Source organism: Onychomys torridus, chromosome 18 (assembly GCF_903995425.1).
Source record: "Onychomys torridus chromosome 18, mOncTor1.1, whole genome shotgun sequence".
In the NCBI taxonomy this organism is placed as follows: domain Eukaryota; kingdom Metazoa; phylum Chordata; class Mammalia; order Rodentia; family Cricetidae; genus Onychomys; species Onychomys torridus.
The window spans coordinates 53,249,415-53,274,771 of NC_050460.1; the positions used below are offsets into that span (position 1 = coordinate 53,249,415).

The window sequence follows — 25,357 nt, forward strand, 5'->3', positions numbered from 1 at the left end:
AACCCTGCTAATGTGACAAAGACCATCAGGTGACTTAATATGACTTCCCTGGTGCATTCACACACCTATATAGTAGATGTTCTTGTCCCAAATTTAACTTGACTCAACTAAGTTTCCAAATTTAACTAGCCGCTTGCAGGAAACATGGCACACACTTAGCTATACAGTGACATGGCAGTTGAATTGGCAAGTCTAGAGTGAGGGGGCCTTCCAGAGGACAAATGACCATGATTTTGTGTCTAGGGGTACCCTTGCTCACACAGGTCAGGAGACATTGTCGGATGTCTTCTTATATAACTCTCAGCCTCCTTTGCTTGAGAGAAGGTTTCTCACTGAAACCGGAGCTAGCTAGGCTGGCTGACCAGGAGACTCCAAGGCCCCTCCTATCTTTGCATGCACTCCCCCCATCTGCTAAGTGCTGGGATTACAGGTGTGCACGGCTACCTGTACATGGGACATGGAGAGCCAGACTCCTGCTTAAGCTCTCACACACTGGACCATCTCTCCAGCCCTCAATTCTATGCCTTTAATAAGTACATTGAAATGGACAATAAGAAAGAAAAAGGACATGGTATAGTAAAGGAAGTTAGGGGGCACCACAGTTGACTACATTGTGGATTTTAGTTCCCATCAGGAAAAGTGACTTATTATTTAATGTTTGTAAATTTGCTATAATTTTTGTTATATTTTAATGGATATATAAGAAGGTCAGAACTGTATAGATTAATGGGATTTTTTTCCCCCTTTGAAACAAGATTTCTTTGGCTGTCCTGGAACTCACCTTATAGACCAGATTGGCCTCTGCCTTTACCTCCCGAGTGCTGGGATTAAAGGTGTGCACCACCATCACCCAACTTAATGGGGTGTTTTAAAAAATCTTGCCGGGCAGTGGTGGCGCATGCTTTTATCCCAGCACTCAGTAAGCAAAGGCAGGTGGATCTCTGTGAGTTCGAGGCCAGCCTGGGCTACAGAGTGAGTTCCAGGAAAGATGCAAACATACACAGAGAAACCCTGTCTTGAAGCCCTCTTCCCCCTCAAAAAAACCCCAAAAAACTTTACTTATTTATTTTGGGGGGGAACATGTATAGCAGCAAGCATATTTGTGGAAGTCGGAGGGCAACTAGTCAGAGTCAGCTTTCTCCTTCCATTATGTGGTACCAGGGATTGAAATGAGGTCATCAAGCTTGGCAACAGATGCCTTTACTCACTGAGCCATCTCATTGGCCCCTAATGTGGTGGTTTTGTTTTGTTTGTTTGTTTTTTTTTTTTGACTCACATATAAACTGTAGTATATACATCAGGTGATGTGTGTGTTCTCTCACATTTATCCCTTTCTGTGGTCAAAAAATTCTTTCTTCTTCTGTGAGATCAGCTTATTTAGAATCCCAATATATAGGAGAACAAGCTGAGCTTGGTCATCAATGCAAGGTCTATCTATTTCAGTGAACTCATGGCTTCCATTCCCACTCCTGTAGCAAATGACTGGATACTCCCGCTTTTCTATGGAAAACAAGCCAACCGGAGGAGGTAACTTAAAGTATCTTGAGAAGAAAAGGGAACATTGTTGCCAGTTATAGCGCACTTTTAAATCAGCGTTGGAATGAGGAAGGCTGTGCTTATCAGAGTTTTATGTTGTGAACAGGCTTCAAAGCCATAGAGGAAACAGCTTGAGCTTGGCCTTGAGCGAATGCAGAAATATGAACATTTTGCCACTGTGAAGTATTTCTAAATCATAGTAACACTTTCCCCTTTAGTTTTCTCTGGGCCTGGAGAGATGGCTCAATGCTTAGGAGTGTTTGCTGCTCTTACAGAGGACCCGAGTTCAGTTCCCAGCACCTACATCACATTGATCAGCTCACAACAGCCAGTTAACTCCAACTCCAAGGGATCTAACACCCTCTTATGGTCTCCTTGGGTACCCACACATGTGTGGCATATGCACGTATACACAAACATACATATAAATAAGAGCAAAATAAATCTTTTAAAAGTCTACTTTGGTAATTCCAGCTTTCTTTTTGTATGGAACATAATTTTCATGCATTATTTTCAACTTTGCTTTATAAATGTATTTCTACTCATCCAGTTTTCCCCATCTTACCTCTTTACAGGATTAAATTGACCTTTATATCAAATACTCATCAATATATTAGAATTGAGATACGTCATCCTAACAAGTATTATGTCAATTACCTTATAATCTTTTAATCTTATTGTATTCCTTTTGGATTCATTTTCTTTTGACATCTGGGAAGTCTTATGCTTTTTTATTCATTTTAGTGGTCAGACTAAATGTCATGGTGTAAACTCTTAGTTTATCAAAGACTATTATAAATTCATGACTTTACCTCCTTCTTAACACAGCTCCCTTTTAACACAACCCACTTCTGATGGCACTACCTGACAGCTTGCTAAGATGAAGTCCTTGAACCCTTTTTCATTTAGAAAAACCTGGTTTCACTACTCTCATTTTTTTAAAGATTTCATTCCTAGATACAGAATTCTAGTCTAAGCTTTCTTCCTTCCTCGTCACGTTAAGAGAGTTACAACTTAACTCTCCTGCCACATAGTGTATGTGAAGATGGTTCAGCTACATTAAAGCATCTTTAAAAAGAGGTCTTGTCATGGATGATCTCCAATTTTAGTCTGTTCTGAATTATGTAGTAGGTTATAGCCAGCCTGGGGAGCAGAGTGAGCTTCTATTTCATGTATGTAGGTAGAATGTTTTTAAAATTTTATTTATGTTTTTATGTGTATAGGTGTCTTGTCTATGTATCATATGCATGCTGTAACCTTCAGAGGCCAGAGAAGTGTGTCAGATCCCCTGGAACTGGAGTTGCAGATAGTTTGTGAGCTACCGTGTAGGTACTGGGAATTGAACTCGGGTCCTCTGGAAGAGTAGCTAATGCTCTCTGTGCCACCTCTTCAGCTCCACTAAAAAAATGTGTTCTCCTTTTCTCTTTGGTGTTAGCAGTTTGGGTAGGATACATTTAAATTTGTTTTTCTTTGTGTTTCTTTTCCTTGGAGTTTTCAGAGCTTCTTAGATAAATGGATTGGTGCCTTTGGATATTCAAGAAAATCATCAGTAATTGTTTGCATTTTTTTTCCTGCCTCTTTTTAAACTGACTCCTCTCTGGAAAAACAATTATAGTTAAATAAGACCACTTGATATTCTAGAGATTTTAAATGGTTTTCTAACTTAGTTGTTCATTTTCTCTGTTTTACTTCTGATAATTAAAAATATTTATTTTATTTTAAATTATATGTTAATGTGTGTATGTGAATGTAGGCACAGTGCTTATGGAGTCCAGAAGAGGGTGTCAGATCAGTGAAGCTTGTGTGGGTATGCACATGTAGGTGTGGTGCTCATGAAGGGCGGATGGTGTTAGATCCCTGAAACTGGAATTATAGGTAGCTGTGAACCCCTTTTCTGAAGTTCAAGGTCTTCTCCAGATGTCTGTCTTTCTTTTACTAACTATATGATTCTAGATTTAGTACATATATATTAAATATATTAGTGATGTATTTTATATATATTAGTGATATCTTCATTTAAAAAAGCAAAACAAAGTGATTATTTCACTTTTGTGCTTCCTTGTCTGTATTCCATGTATCCCTCATGTAACAGTTCCTTACTTTGATTTCATTAATATGTTGCTTTTAAATCCCATGTTAAAGTCTTTATGATGCTTTTATTTCATCTACCAACATCCTCTGGAGCCACTTTGCTTTTAGATGACCCATTGTTTTGTCTGGTTTTTAATCCTAGTAAGGACAGATAGCAGAACTTCTTGTGTTTAGGTAGGCATTTTTTTTTTTTTAAATTTTAAAATTGGGTCTTGAGAAAAGGTTTCTGTTGTAGAATGTTATTTTAAGGTGTGTTACTTTTGTTTATGTTGCATTTGTTTAACTCTGTGAAGCTGTGTTACTGTGCCTGTCTAAAGCACCTGATGGTCTAATAAAGAACTGAATGGCCATAGCAAGGCAGGAGAAAGGCGGGGCTGGCAGGCAGAGAGAATAAATACAAGGAGAAATCTGAGAGGAAAAAGAAGTAGGCAGAAAAGGAGGAGGACTCCAGGGCCCAGTCAGCCAGCTACACAGCAAGCCATGAAGTAAGAATAAGGTAAGATTTACAGAAGTAAGAGAGCAGGAAAAGCCCAGAGGCAAAAGGTAGATGAGATAAGTTAAGGAAAGCTGGCAAGAAAGAAGCCAAGCTAAGGCTGGACATTTATAAGTGAGAATAGCCTCCGTGTGTGATTTATTTGGGAGGTGGGTGGAGTGCTCCCCCCAAAAGTAAACCCCCCAACAAAAGGTATATATATATTTAAGTTTATTCTGGAACTTATCATGGAGGCCAGGCTGGGCTCACCATCTTGGCAAACGTTCTACCTCATCCTCTAGAGTGCTGAAATTCTACATAGGAGCTGCCACTCACAGATTGGTAGGTTCATTTAAGGGATATTGTTATCCTCACTCTTCTATCCTCTTTCTTATAACTGTCCCAGCTGACATGCAGACATCATAAAGAGAAACACTTATGTCTGTCCCTTGGCTATCAGATTATTGAAAAAGTGGACCCCAAGAAATTAGAATTTCCACAGGAATCTCATGTTGAGAGCCTGTGGTCAGCTAAAGCTAGTTTGTCTCTCAGAAAAACACTTCATACTGTTGTGATATTTCAGATGACCTCACAGGATAGACCTCACTGAGATAGTGGTGGGTCAGTGATGGGCAAGACTATACATTGACTAGGACTGCTTAGTGATGCACATCTCTTGCCCTTAAAGATAACCTTATGTCCAAGACTCAAAGATGAGCTTGGGGCTGGTATGAGTGGGTATCGCTGGACCTCTTCCTCTTTTGAGTGTGGCCACATTGAATACACCTCTGCTTTTCACTGTTATTATTTCTTTAATTGGCTAATTGAGATCAGGTGGCTTACTTTATATTGTTGTGGCTGTCAGGGCTTGGGCTCTGACCCCAACAGCTCCAGCAACTCCTGATTCAGAATATCTTACTGTTTCCTCAAGGTAGTTGGGTACTTGCCTAATATCTTTACATCCACTTCTAAATGCTATTTATGGAAAACCACAAATATTCTATTTGGCTCATTATTGGATTCAAAAGCTAGCTTTAAAAAAAGCTTAAATTAACTCAGAGAATCTGCTGATGTTGTAATATTGGCTTTTCAGATAATGATAACTGTAGCTAAAATTTTGAAAGAGACCAGAACTATCAATTTTCATTTTCACTGATGCTGAAATTTTCATGTTGCTTTTTTTCCCTGTTATTCTTTGAACATCAGGCTGTCTAAAGTCTTTGAAAAGGAGTAATGAAGGTCTTTGTATGTAGAAAAAACTATTCTTGCTCACAAATGTGTTTCCAGAATAGGCTAACTGTGATTTTCTGCTAGTAGGAGTAAATAGTCAATTCTTCAGAGAAATTGTTTTGTTTTGTGGCTCATTTTAAATTTATTTCCTTTACAGACAATGGTTTTCAGCCTGAGAAAAACGATCTGTTTCTGCCCTCATGCTGGCTGGTCTCCCTTCTCTCCACTGTACCACTGTGCGTATGTGTCAAGGTAGGTTAGCACTTTAGTATTTCCAGGATGTCTTGGCAGTTTCCAGGGTGTTAATGAACATCTGTGGCTTCCGGAGAGAAGCTTGATGTCTTAAGTGTGTTTCTTCAATGCCTCAGAAGACCTGCCAGGAAAGGTTGGTAGGGTATTTCAAAAGTCCTGGATCAGGGAGCTGAGGGTCAATGCTTTTTGCTAACTAATCTTCAAGATGAAGTGTGATGTGTGGGCAGGAAAACTGGCTGCTCAAGACAGGCCTTCTTACTCCACAAATTGTTCCATAATTGGGTTGGATACATTTTTGTTACCAGACTGCTAGTGAACCTACATCTCATTGTGTTGTCTGAATACTGTGGGGAATCCTAGAGGATGGGCTTCACCCTGCCTGTGGGTAGAATCTCCTCTGGCTGCTTGTGGCTCTTCACCATGACTAGGTAGAGTCTCCTGTGGTTGTTTGTGGCTCTTCACCCTGCCTGTGGGTAGAGTCTCCTGTGGTTGTTTGTGAGTGAACTCCTCATGAGTGTATTGTAGTAGCTCTCTGTTTTCTGTAGTGTATTACTGCTTTCTTGATGGTACATATATTTTTGTTATTAATGTTGTTGTTATGCTTGAGATGGAATTGATAACATTGTGCTTGATAGTCAAATCTTTTGCACTGAGCTACTTTAAAGGGAAGATGCTGTTGAAAACATGGTACCTGTGGATGTAGATAGATGAACTTAATACTGATTCTGAATACCGTTTTGAAGGAATTAAGCCTAAAGGTAGTATATGGAGACTAAGTACACAGAAATGAAATAGTTCCCAAACCCATTCTCATCTGGTAGGTTATGAAGGAGAATAACTAGGGTGCAACAGGAAGGTAGTATCTGATGAGCGATATACAAAAAGGAAGAGACCCAGGCCACCAAAGAGACATGTGATATTATGTATATTTTTTTCATAGTGTGTCTTAATAAGGTGCTAATATATTTCTAATACATTATGAATCACTATCAGTAGTAATTTCAAAAATATTTATTTTAATTTGTGTGTGTATGGGGTGGGGAGGGGTGGTGAACATGAGTATAAGTTTTCTCAGAGGTCAGAAATGGGTTGGATCCCCTGGAGCTGGTGTTATGGGAGGCTGTGGGCCACTCAGTGTGGGTGCTGCGAACCCAGCTTAGGTCTGCCGCAAGACCAGTACAGGCTCTGACTGCTGAACCATCTCCCCAGTCCATGGTAATGTTATTATCATGGAAATCAATGGTTAAAATATAAGATTTAAAAAGGATTAAGAGACCATGATAAATGGAGACCACATGAGAATAGGAAGGAGCAAAGTGCTAGAGAGGTCCCCAGAAATCCACAAAGATACCTCCACTGTAGACTGTAGGCAATGGTCGAGAGAAAGCCTGAACTGACCTACTCTGGTGATTGGATGGCCAAATACCCTAACTGTCGCCCTAGAAATCTCATCCAATGATTGAGGGAAGCAGATACAGGGCCAGGCCCCAGGTGGAGCTCCAGGAGTCCAATTGGTGAGAAAGAGGAGGGATTATATGAGTGAGAATTGTTGAGACCAAGATTGAAAAAAGCACAGGGACAAACAGCCAAATGAATGGAAACACATGAATTATGAACCAAAGGCTGTGGAGCCCCAACCTGGATCAGACCCTCTGGATAAGTGAGACAGTTGATTAGCTTGAACTGTTTGGGAGACACCCAGGCAGTGGGACCCGGACCTGTCCTTAGTGCATGAGCTGGCTGTTTGGAGCCTGGGGCCTATGCGGGGACACTTTGCTCAGCCTGGGAGGAGGGGACTGGACCTGCCTGGACTGAATCTATCAGGTTGAGCTGAACCTACAGGGGGAATCTTTGCCCTGGAGGAGATGGGAATGGGGGATGGGCTGGGGGGAAGGCGGGAGTGGGAGCGGGAGGGGGGAAGACAGGGGAATCCATGGCTGATACGTAAAATTAAATTAAATTATAAAATAAATAAAAAAAATATTAGTGTAGCCGGGTGGTGGTGGCACACATCTTTAATCCCAGCACTTGGGGAGGCAGAGGCAGGCAGATCTCTGTGAGTTCGAGGCCAGGCAGGTTTACAGAGTGAGATCCAGGACAGGCACCAAAACGACACAGAGAAACCCTGTCTCAAAAACCAAAGGAAAAAAAAAAAAAGAAAAAAAAATTAGTGTATTTAAGGACTATTGTAGTTCCTCTATACTCCCTCACACAATAGCATGACCTTTACAGGTTGGTTATTGGGACACTGGTGTCTACAACCCATACCCAGTACCATGATTTTAGTAACAGATAATAGTGATTGGTCGGTCATCTTCTTTCATCACTCTGCTTATGGTTTTTTTTTTTAACCCCCCTGTCTTATTTGCAAAGCAATGAGAAGTAGGCACTCCCAGGAACTTCATTTTACAGCTAGGTCATCAGATACAAGAGCTAAACACTTGTCCATAGCTACATACTAGGTGGCAGGGGTTGGTTTCCTGTGCCTGGCTAATTTTGCGGAATGTCCTTGAGGTTCAGAGATTAACATCATCCCAAATGACCAGATCTTGCCTTTCCATGGCTGACCAGTTTTCCATTGTACATATGCAACACTTTTCCTTTATGAATTTGTTTGATGACTGAATTCATTTGCTCTTATATCTTGGCCATTGGGAATAGCCTGACAATAGACGTGGGTGTGCAGCTGTGTCTCTTGTGATGGTTAGCTTTCACGGTCAACTTTGCATAACCTAGAGTCACCTGGGAAGAGCCTTTCAGTGAAGGGTTGTCTACATTGGGTTGGTCTGTAAACATGGTTTTAGGGCCTTGATGTAATTAAATTGATTGATGTAGGAAGACCTAGCCCACTCTGGGCAGCACTATTCCTTAGGCCGGGGTGCTGAATTGTGTAAGAAGAGAAACAGAGCAGCAAGCAAGCACAGGAGTGTGCATGCATTCGTGTTTCTCTGTTCAAGACCATGGAGGTAATACAACTGGCTGTCTCAAGATTCTGCTGCTGTGACCTCCTCACGGAGATGGACTGTAACCTGGAGGTGTGAGCTAAAAGTCACCTGTTTTCCCCTACATGGCTTCTTACCACAGAATTTTATCACAGCGACATATGTGAAACTAGGACATCTCTTTGAAATACTGGTTTAATTTCTTTTGGTAAATGCTCAGCATTTACCCTTATATTGGATGACCGTGTCATAGAGTCATGAATGTTTTCTTTTGGAAACTTCAATACTATTTCTCAAAACGCGTTCACATTCTCACAAAAATGCTTCTGTACAACAAGAGACATAGATGGTAGAGCAGAGAGATTCCAACTGGAACAACAGCAGAAAATATTTACAATCCTTTGTCTCATAAGGGGCTAAATGTGCAGAGAGAGGTAGATTCACTAGCAGAACTAAAGTAAGCTTGATAAAAGGTAGGCACTAAACCCAAAAAGACATCTCTCAAAGGAAGATGTATAAATGGACAACCTGTATAGGAAAAAAATGTCCTGTGTCCTTAATTGGAAGGGGAAGAAATCAAAACCACGAGACATCCTCACCTCATCAGGTGAGAATGCTACCACCTTCTCCCTCTGTGTGTCCTCTGGAGAGAAGGGCTGCTTTTAATTCTCAGTGTCTTAGATAAAGTGTCCTGTATCAAAATGCTGAATTATCCACAAAGGTTCAGGTCTCTCACCCAGGATGATTGAGGATTTGGGGTGACTGGTCATAGAGACCACACTCATCTCTGTGTTCCAGGAGGGCACCTATTCCACAGCTGATGCCTTTCCTTTCAAATAATCCTTAACCCTCAGAGTGGAAGAAGATGATGAAAATGTCTGTATTGTAACACTTCAACTGTGCAGTAAAAAGGGTGATTTTTCCCCCTGTAAAAGCTGAGCTTTTCATAATGGCATGCATAAAACACCAGGAAGAACCCAGCTATTATTACAATAAACTCTAACATGATGGCAGTACATATGTATTTCTTCACACTTACAAAAAGGCCCTGGGGGAGACTAAATGCAGGTCCAAGTGTTGTAAAGAATGAGATTCACTTGAGAGAATTTGCTTCTCATCGTCTTTAATTTGAAAGCCGCCAGCATCACAGTATCACAGAGAAATGAAAGAATGATGTGTGCAAACAATATGGGTGACTAGCATTCTTTACTTCTCTTACTAATAAATAGCCAGATGTTTATTTAAAAATCCCCTTTTCATTTAGTCTGGAACAAATGGCTTTTTGTTAAAATTCCTACATGCAAAGCCTTTCAGTGTTGCTATTGTCTGGCAGCTAATGACACTAAATGAGTTTTTCTAAATCCCAGGGGTCCTCAGAGGCATCTGACTAGATTGTCCCCACTGCTCCTGTTCTGATACGATAAGACATTGACACAGAGACAACAAAGCCATGTGCAGGACACAGCATCTCCTACTGACTGTCTCGTTTAAGGAGAACAATGCATGTCTCCAGGAGAATCCTTCAATAAATGACCCCTTTGGCCTTCAAAGCTTCTCTCCACATGGAATTTCCAATCAGCTGAAATGAAAAGAAGCAGGTGGCCTAACTTCATGAGCAAAATTCTAGTTTATTATTATTATTATTTCACATAGTCCCAGGCTGACCTAGGACTTCTTATGTAGCTGAAGAGGACTTGAACTCTGGATCCTCCTTGCCTCTGCCTCCCAATGGCTGGGGTTATATGCTTGTGCCACTGGGATGCCTGGTTCATGACATCCTGGGGATTGAAGCCTGCTTGGCAAGCTGTCCGCCAACTGAGCACTCCATCTCCTGCTCAGGTCATTTGGCGTTGATGCTGAGCTCATCAAGGATGGGCACAGAGGAGAAGGCTGTCTGGCCTTAGTGAAGATGGTTCTCTCTTACTCTTAGACAACAAAATAAATAATCTGAGACTCTTAGAGAGTCTAGAAAAGGACAAACACTTGGCATTATCCCTTTACTATCAACGTCCACTAGAAGCTGGAAGAACGGGGCTCTTGAGAATACCCACAGGACTTAGCCTGAAAGAGTGTATTAATTTCCTCACAAAGCCCTAGGCCCTTGACTATGTTCTGGCTTGTTTGAAAATGTCAAGTTCAGTTGAACACATTTTCTTTCAAATGCTTGAGTCATTCTGTGAGTGCTGCCTTAACATTCTGTTCCAGTTAATTGTCTTAATCAGATGGCAAAGAGGAAAAGCTTTGATTGCTTTCCTTTATAACTAAATATGGGTGTGATAAGATGCACTTAGGATAGTAGCCCTTTTGCTGTCTCGGTAATGATGCACACGTCCCATGATGTTCCTTCTTTGAACTTGAAGGTTTTTCACTTAGTGAGGCCATGGAGCAAATTTTATCATGAAGCACAGCAGACTTCATTCATTTAAAAATGATTACACTTATTTGTTTATTGTGTGTGTGTGGTTATGTATGTATGTGGGGTGCATGTGTAGAGCTCAGGACAACCTGTGGAATCAATTCTTTCCTTCCACCATTTATGTTCTGGGATTGGAGTTGGGTTGCCAGGCTTAGTGGCAAGTGTCTTTATCTGCTGAGTCAGTTTGCTCACCTACAATGTCCTTATTTAGGGTGTGGCTGTACAGGGGTCTGAGCAACTTGCCTGGAGTCAGAAACCTAGTAAGGGATACTCATGGGATGTTTTGACAGTTGCTCAGATGAGTCTCAAGTCAGGACCATTCCTAGTTTGTTAGACAAGTCCTTAGATGTGCTCCCCCTGATGGTATTTGTGTGTGAGTTTGGTATCGATGTGAGTTTGCTCATGTCTCTTCTTGGGGTTTTAGCACATCACCTTCCGTCCCTTTTGTCTTATAAAAAATGGCACCTTGTTTGGTTCCCTCTGACTTTAGTTCACGGATATAAAACACATATGAGCTGACATTCCCAGAAAAAGCTACTTCAGTGCTTGAACGCCTCCAAGGTTGACTGGCTTGACCCATCAGGAGCTCTGTGATTGTGAGATTGGAATGCTGCTGGTCTGGAGCCAAATCATCTTGATTTATCTTTAGCCCAATAACAGTCATTCACTTCCCACCTCTCTTTCTGACCTAGTTTTATTATGAAGATCAGGGTGCTCTTCAAGTTTTCTTAAAAAAATTATTTATTTATTATTTGTGTGTGTGTGTGTGTGTGTGTGTGTGTGTGTGTACACATGCGTGCGCGCATGCACACACGTGCATGCAGAGGTCGGAGGACAACAAGTAGGAGCTGATTCTCTCATTTCACCACCGAACTCAGGTTGTTAGCCTCACTGGCACGTACCCTTACCTGCTGAGCTATACCTCACCCAGGAAATCTTCTTGAAATGTACTAACTCTCAGCGTTTTGGAATGTTCTAGTTTCTAACAATTCAGAAGCAAGATGGTCATCTGTTAGCATCTGAGGCTTACAGCCTGTAGCTCTATTTCTCTGCTTTGATGCAACTGCTTACCTGGTGTTCTCTCTGAGAATTTGGAAATTGCCTGATGTATGACTAGTTCTGTTCTAGTGCTGTCCAGGTACAGCCGGCCAAGCCACACTTTACACAGTCACACTCCTTCCTCTACTGTGTGCAGGCAGTTTAATTGAAAGTTCTACAAATCAGAGCCATAGCCTTTGTTGGTACTTTTCTTTTTTTTTTTTTTTTTTTTAACGTTAAAAGTTTGTTGTATCTTCCCCCCCCCCCCAAATCATTTTCTCCTTTTTCTTTAAATTGCAACATCAATGAAATATCAGAGTTGAAATTTACTCTGGAGACATGCCAAGGGACTCCAAAAGGCCACAAGAGGATTTCAAACTAAAATCCAAAATCCACAGAGAGATCTCCTGACAACCCACCAAGAAAAAAAAAAACAAAAAAAACCCAAAAACTCTGCCTTGTTCATCACCGCCACTACCTCAGCCAAGGCTTCTGTGTTTGTGTATCCACCCTGGCTCTTCGCTTTGAAGGGAAAGTTAAATGTAAGTTATCTGTGACATTACATAAGCAGGCTCAAGAACTTATTAGTTAGCACACTAACCAACTCAAGCACCCTCTGTACACTCATGCTCCCCCATCTTTTTCTGCTCATATGAAGTGAGGAGGGGTGTGTCTCAGTTGATAGAGTACTTCCCTAGCATGCATGAGGCTGACCTTTGGCTGCATCAATGGTACTCCATAAAGAAACTGGAGGCAGGAGGATCAGAAGTTCAATATCATCCTTGCCTGTTTAACAAGTTTGAGGCCAGCCTAGACGACATGAGATCCTACACAAAGGAAATTAGTAGTAACAAGATAGAATTCTGTGCAGAAAACCACAAGCATCGATGTGCAGAATTAAGTATAAGGAGGCACTAGACCAAGGGAACCTACAGAGAGGTAGCTAGCATCTAAGCCACCCGGCAGATTGCTGTCTGGGTGATTAATTTTAACTGCATACTAGAATGTTCCGAGGTGTCATGAGCTCTGTGGGCTTTTAGCAGAAAGATTGGTGTGTAGTTTCTTATTGCAGCTTCAATGTCACGGTGAACAATTTGCCTTTAAGACAAATTCTTTGAACTTTAGGTATTTGTGTAAGGATATTGAGCTTTTGAATCTCAAAAGTGCCTTGGCTCCTCACATGGTTCACAGAGAGTTGAGGCTAGATGCTTCTGGAAGGTACTTCTCTACGGTGTCTTGACAATGAGCCTTTGATCTTTGGGAGTACAAGACCAAATCGAGACTGGTCATAAAATTATGAATAGCTCTGGGATTAGAATGTGGGCTTTGTCTAGAAGAGCTTTTCACTTGCTGTGTGTCTGTAAAGCAAAAGTCTTTGGTATATAAAATTGTTTGAGATACCATGAGTAAGATTTTCCTTCAATTCTTTGACCAAAAGCCTCTCTAACTTTTCCTCTTGGTTCTAAAACTCTCTTTAAAGGCAATTCGTTGTGACCTTTTGAAGGGCTAATCTGAGTCCCAGCAGTATTGCTGGCCTCTCATTCAGGTGACCCACAAAGATGGTCCATGATGTGCTGAATAGTTTCTCTCTCATGATCGTGTTGGTCTAAGAGATTCTGTGAAGTTCAGTGCTGGGGGATGTCTGCCATGGTATAACAATGGGGGTGGGATGGTTATTATTTAAAATACATTTTTTCTGTTAGGGTTAACAACAGCTTTCTTTGTAGGAGAAATTGCAGAGTTGATGCCTAATGGGACAGAGAGCAAATAAAGGTGATTTTGGTTTTTGCTTTGTTCTGTTTTCTAGAAGCAGCTGATGTTCCAGTGCTTGTTGACATGAGGTATGAGCCAATTCTGCTGACCTACTCATCTCCTGGGGTTCTATTAGCTGGGATGTAGACATGAGCTTGGCCAGGGGACTTCACCTATCCAGTAATTAGGAGACTGGCTGCCATGGAAACAGCTACTCATTTATATCTGAAGACCTAGCTTTCACCAGGTTACAAGAAGTAGCTTCTAGAAGTTTTAAGCCCAAACAAATGCAATTTTGAAGAAATCTTATTTTTTTTTGTGGGGATTGAGGCTTAAGTTCCTTCGATTTTCAGGGCCTTTTGGAAATCTTCTGAATATGATACTCATTATGAACTGCTCAATGAGAATTCTCGGATGAATGCATTGTTGGAGGTTATGGAGTAGCAGTGAACTCATGGCCCTACAGATGTCAGGCTGAGTCTTTGGTGATTGTCTGTTTGGTTGATGTGTTTGGACAAAGACTAGATACAAAGCAAGAAGCCTATGGAGCCATCTGTGGAAGTGGCAGATTTGTTGAGGTTGTGTGAGACTAGGCTGCCATCTATTTTCTTCATCTTGTGTCTGTGGAACTGTAAGCTCATGAGGGCATTATGTGGAGAAGGTAGACATTTGCCCATAAACTGTTCATCATGGGGGGTGGCACACTGCTTCTGGGCAGTTTTGCTAGTAGTTGTGACTTGTCAAGATATCTGGGTCACACTAGTCAAACCATTGAATCTGTGATGAGAGGGCCATGAAAAGGTAAGTGTTTGACTAAGTGAAATCCCAAATGTGGATCAGATCTAGTAACAAAGTGAAAGGCATTAAGGCTCTTGGGATATGGAGTGAAACCCTCCAATCTCTCTGCTGAAATTGTCCATTACAGTGGTTACTCACTGATGTGTGGCCTGCTTCCTCAAACCCTTTCTCTTTCTCTTCCCTGAGGGATAGCATGATGTGGTTGCCAAACCAAGTGGAGAGAAACCATATAGGTTTCTTTATATAGGTTGGAAATTCTACTGCTGTTTCTCTAATTCAATTTCCCATCACTTCACCTTTATCTACTCTGAGAGCAGATTTTCTGGTATTCAAGGTTCATATCTAGACATACAACCTCGGGTGCCTTGGCATTGTTGCAGCATGACACATGTGACCTTGAAGTTAATTGGCTGGTTTCTTCATTTAGTTCATATTCTGCCAGATGAGAATTTCTTGGAGGGCAATTTAGACCCTCTGCAGAACTATTCACTGTTTACTTTCACAGACTGTAGTGACTCCGGCTTCAGTAGTCTTTTACATCTTACACATTTAATTAAGTCACGGCAATGGGCTCTTCTATCTTTGGGCTTTCTTTTCCGGAGCAGGTCCAGAGCTCCCCTCTCACAGATGCATATTTGTTACCCAGGTCACAGGACTGCAGAGGGGTGTCACAGCCTTGCGGTCACGGCTCCCTAAGGCTTTTGTGTATTCATACTTGGTCCTTCCCCCTACTGCTTTTCTGCCCTCTCCCTGTTCTTGTTCTTGTTTTAACTAGAGCAGGAAAAACTCACATGTGAAGAAACAGCGTTCGTTCATGTCATGATCTAAGCAAATTTGGTTTTGACTAGAGAATAATTTGTTTTATATTAATTTGTGAGTGATGAGGAAGTGAGGATTATAAATTTTGGACAAAGATCCCATTGAGATTTCATTTTTCTAATCTATTTCTGGTGATACTCTTATCCACAAGGTATAATTTATTTTGTTTTCTTAGCTACAGTTACAAATGATTGAAATCTGGAGATTAAATGTCAGCGTTGGTTGGCTGCCCAATACAAATGGTTTTTATATGCTGAGAACCTAGACACTAACGTGTATTAGAGGTAATGGATAATTTTATTTTAAAATATTTATGATTTTAATATTACCTGTGATAAAAGGCCCCCCATTGAGCTTTGGCTAGATAAAATTTCATTAAAAGTGTAAGTGCTGTATTTTCTCTGTAGAAAAGCAGAGAGGTTAAACCTTATTAAATTCTCAGTAAAATGTCATAAAAATTCAGCTGCACCACAAATTCTAGTGATGCTGTGAGCCCCATTATGGGGCACCTGCTTGGATTGGTAAACACTATAACAAATAAGTTCTCATGCTTGACTATGTAATGTTACAAATACCTTATATTTAATTTTCCTTTTAAGTGAGAAGCTTGAGTTGAAAGAAATATATAAACACAGAAGCCTCAGCTGAGGAGGTGGCAGAGGTGAATGAGGTGGTAGATTTTCCTCCGTGGGTGGTTATGAGACCTCTGTGTGGCTTTTGAATTTTAGTTGAAATCCCTTCTGTGGCCTTTTGGAGTCCTTTGCTGTATCTCTGGTAGGATCCTGGGGAAGTCCCACAGAAGACTATCATCCACGTATGCATTAAGCAATTCAGCAAGAGCATTTAATTCTAACATGCTGGCACCCGACATCCCACACAAAGGCAAAAATGGCGAAGACTCTGAGAAGAACCCATAGGCTTCTTTTAAGCACAGCCAAATGGAGGTCCTAGAGCAGTTAGGTGGTCTAAGATGGTGTCCATTCCCTAAGATGGAGTCTGTATTGCTTTCATAACTCCTATAAACCTGTCGTGAAAACCACAACTATCTGGTGATCTGCCAAGAGACTCACATGATTTGACAAGTCTTTGAGTCAGTTCTCTAGCAGGACAAATGTCTAGCTTGCCACTTGAAAAGCCAAACTCTGCTTCCCTGATGTCATTTTCTGTCCTGGTGAAAAGCCTTTCAGGATTCCACAGCCCTTTGCCCAAGCAGTAGTCTCTACTGTGTCAGAAAGTCTTCCTCAGAGCTCCTCCCCTACAAGCCCAGAACCTCAGCTATTGCATAGTCAGAGGAACTCTGGTCCAGTGGCAGGCCTGAGCAGGTCCAGAACCAGTACTCTCAGATAGGAAACAGGCAGCCAAGTATTCAAGCCTCAAAAGGGTGGTCTAGGACCCTAAGCTTCTGCACCACTGCCAGCACTGTGACATGTACTCTGTAGACAATATCCTTTACACTATTCATGGGATGCCATGGGCAGGAAAATCCTTTTCAGTATGGATACAAATGTTAAAACAAGTATGATTTTGCCTGGCTTGCGATATGGGCACATAACGAGGACTGAACACAGTCAACACCGTTCTCAATTGGTTTGGCTTTTGAGGGGTTTGTAGTTTGGTTTTTGGTTTTGAAATAACTCCCAAGAGAAAGCTACAGATGACCAGGCTTTAGGAAGCCAATTAGGAGTATGTTGAGTACTCCAGCAGGTTGATCAAGAGCCAATTTAGACCTGGGAAAGACTCTTAATGCTGAGACAAGGGAAAGCAGGAGTTTTAAACTCAAAGGCTGTAGGTATGTCACACCTGGTGCAGGACAGGGGGCCTTTACAGTGTAACCTCTGCTCTTGGGCAACATCACTCCTGGTGCAGGATAGGGGCCCTTTACAGTGTAACCTCTGCTCTTGTGCAACATCACACCTGGTACAGCTCTTGTGCAACATCACACCTGGTGCAGGACAGAGAATTCTTTACAATGTAACTAACCCTTGCTCTTATGCAACATCACACAGGGCAATTCCTCCCAAGGAACCAAACTGTTTTTATATGTCAGTACCCTTTCTCATTAGGGAAGAAGGGCCTTTTGGGTTTTGTAAAACACTTTATCAAGTGAAAAGCCATTCGTTTTTCAGGAAAATAGGGCTCCCAAGGTGCCCTGACCCTTCCTACAGGCAAATGAGACTCTTAAGTAGAGGAGGTTCTGGGACATGGCAACCTGATCTCTTCTAAGTCATTTCAATTTTGATCATCCTTGATAATTTATCTGCTAATTTAAAAAATTACACATTCTACTCATAAAATATAAATTTGATAGTGAAAGAAGGTTTTGTCAGCTTTTCATAAAAGTCTAGTCAAGGTTGTTTATGCATTAGTCAGTTAGATGCATTGATACCTTTTTTATTTAGACCTATGAGAGTTGAAATACAGTTATTATCCAGTTAGTATCTTACCAGTTTTCTATACTTGCCCATAGTCTCCCAGGGTTATCTGCTCTCCTGCTGATTCAGTATATACATTGCAACTATATAAATATATGCATATATATAATAAATATATACATATATATGCCATATTTCAATATGGTAGAATAAACTTTTTTCTCTTATGAAATTTGTGTCATAGTTTGGGTTTCTATGGCTATGATGAAAGAGCATAGCAAAAGCAAGGTGGGGAAGAAAGAGTTTGTTTGGCACGCACTTCTACATACATGCTGTCCATCAATGACGGAAGTCAGGACAGAAACTCAAACAGGGCAGGAACCTGGAGGCAGGAGCTGATGCAGAGACTATGGAGGAGTGCTGCTTACTGGCTTGCTCAGCCTACTTTCTTACAGAACCCAGGACCACCAGCCCAGGGAAGACCCCACCCACAGTGGGCTGAGCCCTCCCCCATTGATCACTAATTGAAAAAACTGCTCTACAGGCTTGCCCACAGCCACACCATTTGGGGACATTTTCTCAGTTGGGATTCTCTCCTTTCAGATGACTCTAGCCTATGTTAAACTGACATAAAATTAGCCATCTCATAGGGCTGCAGAGATGGCTCAGCAGTTAAGAGCACTGGTTGCTCTTCCGGAGGTCCTGAGTTCATTTCTCAGCACCCACATGGTGGCTCACAACCATCTGTAATAGGACCTGATGCCCTCTTCTGACCTGCAGGCATACAGATAGACAGAGCACTCACACATTAAAAAACAAAACAAAACAAAATTAACCAGTGAAACTGTTACAACCTATTTCAGTGTTTATAGAGAAAGTGCCTTTAAATATGCCCAATTAAAGCATTATTTTCATTCCTGTAACTTAGGGTGAGTCAAGTGGTTTCATTTCAACCCAGAACAGTGCTGTTATCTTGGGGTAATAAATATTTTTCTTCAGGGGAAAATAAAAAACATTTTCTTTAAAAATTTAAATTATGAAAATGGAAGTCCTAAAAGTTGAAATTCTGGTTTTAAGTTGGAAATTGTGTTTGATATTTAAAATACATTTATGGGATGTCTAGTACAAATATGTTAGATTTTCATTGATTGTTTTTTTCTATTTCCAAGTAAAGTTTTAAAGCTAAGGTAAATATACTAGTGTGCTAGATGCCTTTTTCCATCTGAATCTTTCATCTAAATTCTGCATCCTGATATTATTAGTGTCAGGTAAGATGGATAACCACATTCATAATCTTATTCTTCCTAGGCTTTGATGACCACAGAGGAAGAGGAATTCATCCATCTTATTAAGATACTTCAAAAAATAAAATCTCCGAAGTTTCCTTTAGAAAATTTTGCCTTCTGTCCATTTAGTGCCCATAATTTCCAAGAAGGTTGTATAGAAAACACAGAAGAATGTAACAGGGAGGAAATGGATATAAAAATGACAATATGCCCAAACAGACCACAGTGTCCTCTCTAGAGGAGGCCAAGTGAAATCCTTTCTGTGTGTTCTGATTGCAATTCTTGTTGGCTGTTTTTGCTTTCCATGGGCATTGACAATGGAGTGTGGGTGTTCACCACAGTGGGAGAGGACAGAAAGGGAGAGTTAACATAAGCCACATTCAAACACGACATTTAATTGGTTTATAAAAGTAAGACTTGCTGAATGAATTTGGAATGGTCCGTTTCAAGTAGGAAGCTGGGGTGTGTGTATGTGTGCGTGTGTGTGTATGTGTCCGTGTCTGTGTCTCCATGTGTGTGTACATGTGTGTATATGTGTCCATGTCTGTGTGTCTGTGTCCCCGCGTGTGTGTGCAAGTGTGTGTATTTGTCTGTGTGTGTCCATGTGTTGCATGTGTGTATGTGTCCATGTGTATGTCTATGTCCCTGTGTGTGTGTCTATGTGTGTGTATGTGTGCATGTGTGTATGTGTGTGTGTATTTGTCTGTGTGTGTGTGTGTATGTCCATGTCTATGTGTGTGTCTGTGTCCCTGTGTGTGTGTGTGTGTGTGTGTGTGTGTGTGTGTCTGTGTCTGTGTTGTATAATATTTAGCTTATTCTGAAGAGAACTTGGCAAAATGATAAAACATTGTTACTTATTGTTAGTTTCTATGTACTTCATGAAAATTTCTTTTTAGAAATTCGGTTACTATCTTGTAATTACTCCTAATTTGCTTCTTAAAGAAATATCCTACCAAGCATTAAGTTAACCAAAAATGACCTCTTACAGTGAAGAAGAGGGAAGTATTAAGGTGTCTACCCATTAAACCCCAAGTGCCCCCTCTCCCTGCTCTAGGAGGCCATTCAGAGGATACCCATGCTTGCATAACCAGTCTTGGATCATCCTGACTGCACTGTTTACAGTGTAGCACCAAAGACACTGCCTCCGAAGGTGAACTCTTTGTGAGCCTAGCTCTCTAGTCATTTTGGTCTGTTGCTTAAATCACTCACAAGTTCCATTGGTTTTGGTACCGCACTTTCCAAATACATAACTTGACTCTAGCACTTACCAGTTTCCAGCAACAAAACAAACAAACAAAAGAACAGCAACAGGTTGTCATTTGGAAACTGCTGTTTTTAAAGTTTTATTCAGCTGAAAGGAATATTCCCAAACAAACAATGAAAATTGTCCCAGAAGAAGCAGCAGCCCAATGTGTTATTGCATGCCTTTAGTTCTCGCTGCTTGGGAAGCTGAGGCAGGAACATTGCTAGAGCCTAGGAGTTCTCTGCCAGGCTGGGAACCTTGGCAAGGCAAACAGGAAAGAGCCCCCCTTAAGTCAGCTTATTACCTATACATTCTGGGCCCAACAGTGACATGTGTATTTTCCTAAGAACTAAAGATGAATGTTTTAAAGGTGCATTTCGTTTTAAATATGGAAAATACTTTTCATAATTACAAACTATAAAAAAAAATCCCAATTTTCCAATAACTTAAAGAGTGCAATTGGTGATCTCTGTAAGTTTGAGGCCTGCCTGCTCTACAAAGCGAGTTCCAGGACAGCCAGGGCTGTTACACAGGAAAAAAAAAATGGTCCCAGGAGGTGTGGCTTTGTTGAGTATGTGTAGCCTTGTTGGAGGAAGTATGTCACAGTGGGGGTGGGCTTTGAGGTCTCCTCTTCTCAAGCTATACTCAGTGTGATACACAATTGCTTTCTGCTGCCTGAAAATATAAGAACCTTCAGCTACCTTTCCAGCATCCTGTCTGCCTGCATGCTGCCTTGCTTCCCCATCCCCCCATGATGATAATGAACTAAACCTCTGAACTGTAAGCCAGCCCCAATAAAGTATTTTCCTTTATGAGAGTTGCCATTGTTATGGTGTAATAGAAACCCAAACTAAGATAGTGTGCCAAAGATGTTGATGTGTGAAGCTACAAACACTTCTAAATGCATGGGAATTTTGGATTTGCTTAAATACTCTGAGTTAAATTCTATACTACAAAAATTGTTAGATTCTTTCCTTACACACTACATAGGTTCCTATTTTTAACCAAGTGTTTTATAGAAATGAGTTTTTAAAAGTTTAATATGAACTGTTTATGAACTATTTCAATTAACAGACAGTGTTCTGAAACTAAATTTATTTTCTGTGAACATGTTTAGATTTTTAAAGTTGGCAATTTATCTATACTAATACATTTTTTTAAAAAGAAACTGAAAAGATTAATAAGTTTGCTTCAGATTTTTCTAATGTAGCTACAACTTCTTGAAGGCTAGACTTATACTTTGAAATGTTTTTATTGGGTGTTTTGTTCTAGAACTGTGCTTGCCATTCATCTGCAAAAAGGGAATAAATCCAAAAATGAAAGCAAATAACAGAGACAACTCTAAGTACTGCAAAATTTTTATCAAATGAATGAACTGTTTGAAAATTTTAAACTCCCCAATAAAGACCTTTTTGTTAGTCTTAGGGGGTATATGTTTTCTAGTACTTGTTTTTGTTGATACTTAGGTATATGGACCTATTTTGTATGCAAAGCATAAATCTTGCATTATGGTTGTAAGATGTATGATACCATTTGGGGATCAAGAAAGCAGTTTAATGCTAGGTAATTTTATCTAATATGTAGATCCTGTTGTGATTACTGCTTTTCTTTTTTAATATATAAATAAAAAATACAGGTTTGGAATTTAGCTTAGTGGTAGAGCACTTGCCTAGCAAGCGCAAAGCCCCGGGTTCAGTCCTCAGCTCCAGAACAAAAAGGAAAAAGATAATGACCTCAGTTTTTCTTTTTTTGAAAGATAGAATCAAAGTAACTTTTTAGTAAGTGTATGCTATGTAAAAATGTTAATGGCAAAAAATAAAAATTGATGCATAGGCTCAAGAGATGGCTCAGTGGTTAAGAATATTTGTTGCTCTTGCAGCGAACTGGAGTTTGGTTCCCATAACCCATGTTGGGAAGCTCACAACCACCTGTAACTCCAGCTCCATGGGATCCATGCCCTCTTCTGGCCTCCCTGAGCACTTCACACAGACACACAGACACACAGACACACAGACACACAAGACAGAGAGAGCATGTGCAAATGTTTGTAGTTTTGGTTTAAATTGCCAATTGTCTTCAAAGTGTGTGCACTGGCCAGTATCTATAGCCTCCTAGATATTGTTTCTCTACTTGTGAGCTACAGTATATAGTAGGAAATATAGCCTTGTATTTCTTAAGGTGAGTTGCCTGAAAATTACCAGTATTTCAATTACCAGTATTGCTGATGTGATAGGTGATGAAGTTAATCTTTTTTAATTTTAATCTTTTTAATTAAGTGGAAGCATTTTTTAGAAAGATATATGTGCTGAGGTCTAATTTATAGATGGTAAGATTCCTGCTTTTTAGAAGTTCAGGTTAGTGAATTTTGACAAGTGTGTTTCCCTGTAACCAGCACCATGGTCAGATACCTCTGTAATTTGCTTCTGGATGTTTCTGCTGCTGCTGCTAGCAGCCTCTGGGCCTAGTCCCTTTCCAAACACCTTGAAGGATATTCATTTAGAATGCCCATCTCTCCAAAATGCATTTCTCTTCTCTCTATAATTTTCCCATATCCTAGTGACCTTATCAGAGCACTATCTTTTGTGCTAGTTAGCTTTCATTTATTTGATACAAGCTAAGGTCACCTGAGGAGGAACCTCAAGTGAGAGAATATGTCCATCAAATTGGTCTGTAGGCAAGTCTTTGAGTTATTTACCTGATAGAGGATTGACGTAGGAGGGTCCGGTTCACTGTGGGTGGTACCATCACTGGACAAGTGGTCCATGGGGTTTATAAGAAAGTAAGACAATAGGTAGCACCTCTCCCTACTGCAGTTCCCACCTCCAGGTTCCTGCCTGGAGTTCCTAGTCCGATTTCCCTAAGTGATGGATTATGAAATAGGAGTATAAGATGATAGAAATGCTTTCTAAGCCAGGTTTGGTCCTGGTATCTTATCACGGTAGTAGAAACTAGACTGAGACATGGTCTTTAATAGTTTTGTGTTTTTTTTCTACTTTTTTTATTTATTATATTTATGTATTAATTTTACACATCAGCCATGGGTTCCCCTGTCCTCCCCCTCACATCCTCACCCTCAGCTTCCTCCCATCCCCTCCCCTCCATTCCCATCTCCTCCAGGGCCAAGACTCCCCTGGGGATTCAATTCAACCTGGTGGATTCAGTACAGGCAGGTCCAGTCCCCTCCTTCCAGGCTGAGCAAAGTGTCCCTGTGTAAGCCCCAGGTTCCAAACAGCCAGCTCATGCACTAAGGACAGGTCCGGGTCCCACTGCCTGGGTGCCTCACAAACAGTTCAAGCTATTCAGTTGTCTCACTTATCCAGAGGGCCTGATTCAGTTGGGGGCTTCACAGCCTTTGGTTCATAATTCATGTGCTTCCACTCGTTTGGCTATTTGTCCTTGTGCTTTTCTAATCTTGGTCTCAGCAATTCACGCTCTTACAGTCCCTCCTCTTTCTCGACAGTTGGACTCCTGGAGCTCCACCTGGGTCCTGGCCGAGGATCTCTACATCCACTTCCATCAGTTATTGGATGAGAGTTCTAGCATGACCATTAGGGTGTTTGGTCATCTGATCACCAGACTAGGTCAGATCAGGCTTTCTCTCGACTATTGCCAGCAGGGTGTATCATTGTGGATTTCTGGGGACCTCTCCAGCACTTCCTGTTGCTGCTACCTGTTCTCATGTGGTTTTCATTTATCATGGTCTGTTATTCCTTGTTCTCCCTTTCTGTTCTTGATCCAGCTAGGATCTCCCGCTCCTCTAAGCTCTCTTTTCCTCGAAACTTGCCCCTCATTACTCCCACTGTTGTTCAGGTTGTTCATGTAGATCTCATCTATTTCTCTGTCATTGGGCGACCCCTGTGACTTTCCTAGGATCCCATTTTCTAGGTAGCGTCCCTGGAGTTGTGTAGTAGTCTAGTCATCTTTGTTTTACATCTAGTATCCTACTATGAGTGAGTACATACCATGTTTGTCTTTCTGAGTCTGGGTTACCTCACTCAGGATGATTTTTTCTAGATCCATCCATTTGCCTGCAAACCTCATGATGTCATTGTTTTTCTCTGCTGAGTAGTACTCCATTGTGTATATGTACCATATTTTCTTTATCCATTCTTCAGTTGAAGGGTATCTAGGTTGTTTCCAGGTTATGGTTATTACAAACAATGCTGATATGAACATAGCTGAGCAAATGCACTAGTGGTATGATTGAGCATTATGGTTGTTTTATTGTGGTATGCCCAAGAGTGCTATAGTTGGGTCTTGAGGGAGATGAATTCCCAATTATCTAAGGAAGCGCCATATTGATTTCCAAAATGGCTGTACAAGCTTGCATTCCCACCAGCAGTGGAGGAGAGTTCTCCTTGCTCCACATCCTCTCCAGCATAAGCTGTCTTCTGTGTTTTGGAACTTAGCCATTCTGACAGGTGTAAGGTGGTATCTCAGAGTCGTTTTGATTTGCATTTCCCTGATAATTAGGGATGTTGAGCAATTCCTTAAATGTCTTTCAGCCATTTGAACTTCCTCTGTGGAGAATTCTCTGTTTAGTTCTATGGCCCATTTCTTAATTGGACTGTTGGGCATTTTAATGTCTAATTTCTTGAGTTCATTATATTTTCTGAATATCAGCCCTCTGTCAGATGTGGGGTTGGTGAAGACCTTTTCCCATTCTGTAGGCTGTCACTTTGTCTTGTTGACTGTGTCCTTTGCTCTACAAAAGCTTCTCAGTTTCAACAGGTCCCATTGATTGATTGTTTCTCTCAGTGTCTGTGCTACTGGTATTATATTTAGAAAGTGATCTCTGGTGCCAATGAGTTTGTGACTACTTCCTACTTTCTCTTCTATCAGGTTCTGAGTAACTGGATTTATGTTGAGGTATTTGATCCACTTGGAATTAAGTTTTGTGCACGGTGACAGATATGGATCTATTTGCAGCCTTTTACACATTGACATCCAGTTGTGCCAGCACCATTTGTTGAAGAGGCTTTCTTTTTTCCATTGTACATTTTTGGCTTCTTTGTCAAAAATTATATGTTGATATGTGTGCGGGTTAATGTCAGGGTCTTCAATTCAATTCTCTTGGTCCACATGTCGGTTTTTATGCCAGTACCAAGCT

At 40.9% G+C, this 25,357-nt stretch overlaps 1 pseudogene; it reads right to left on the bottom strand.

The window, feature by feature from the left end:
- Positions 1-23,011, bottom strand: part of LOC118569416 — an 82,518-nt pseudogene extending 59,507 nt beyond the window's left edge.
- Positions 23,012-25,357: the final 2,346 nt, after the last annotated feature.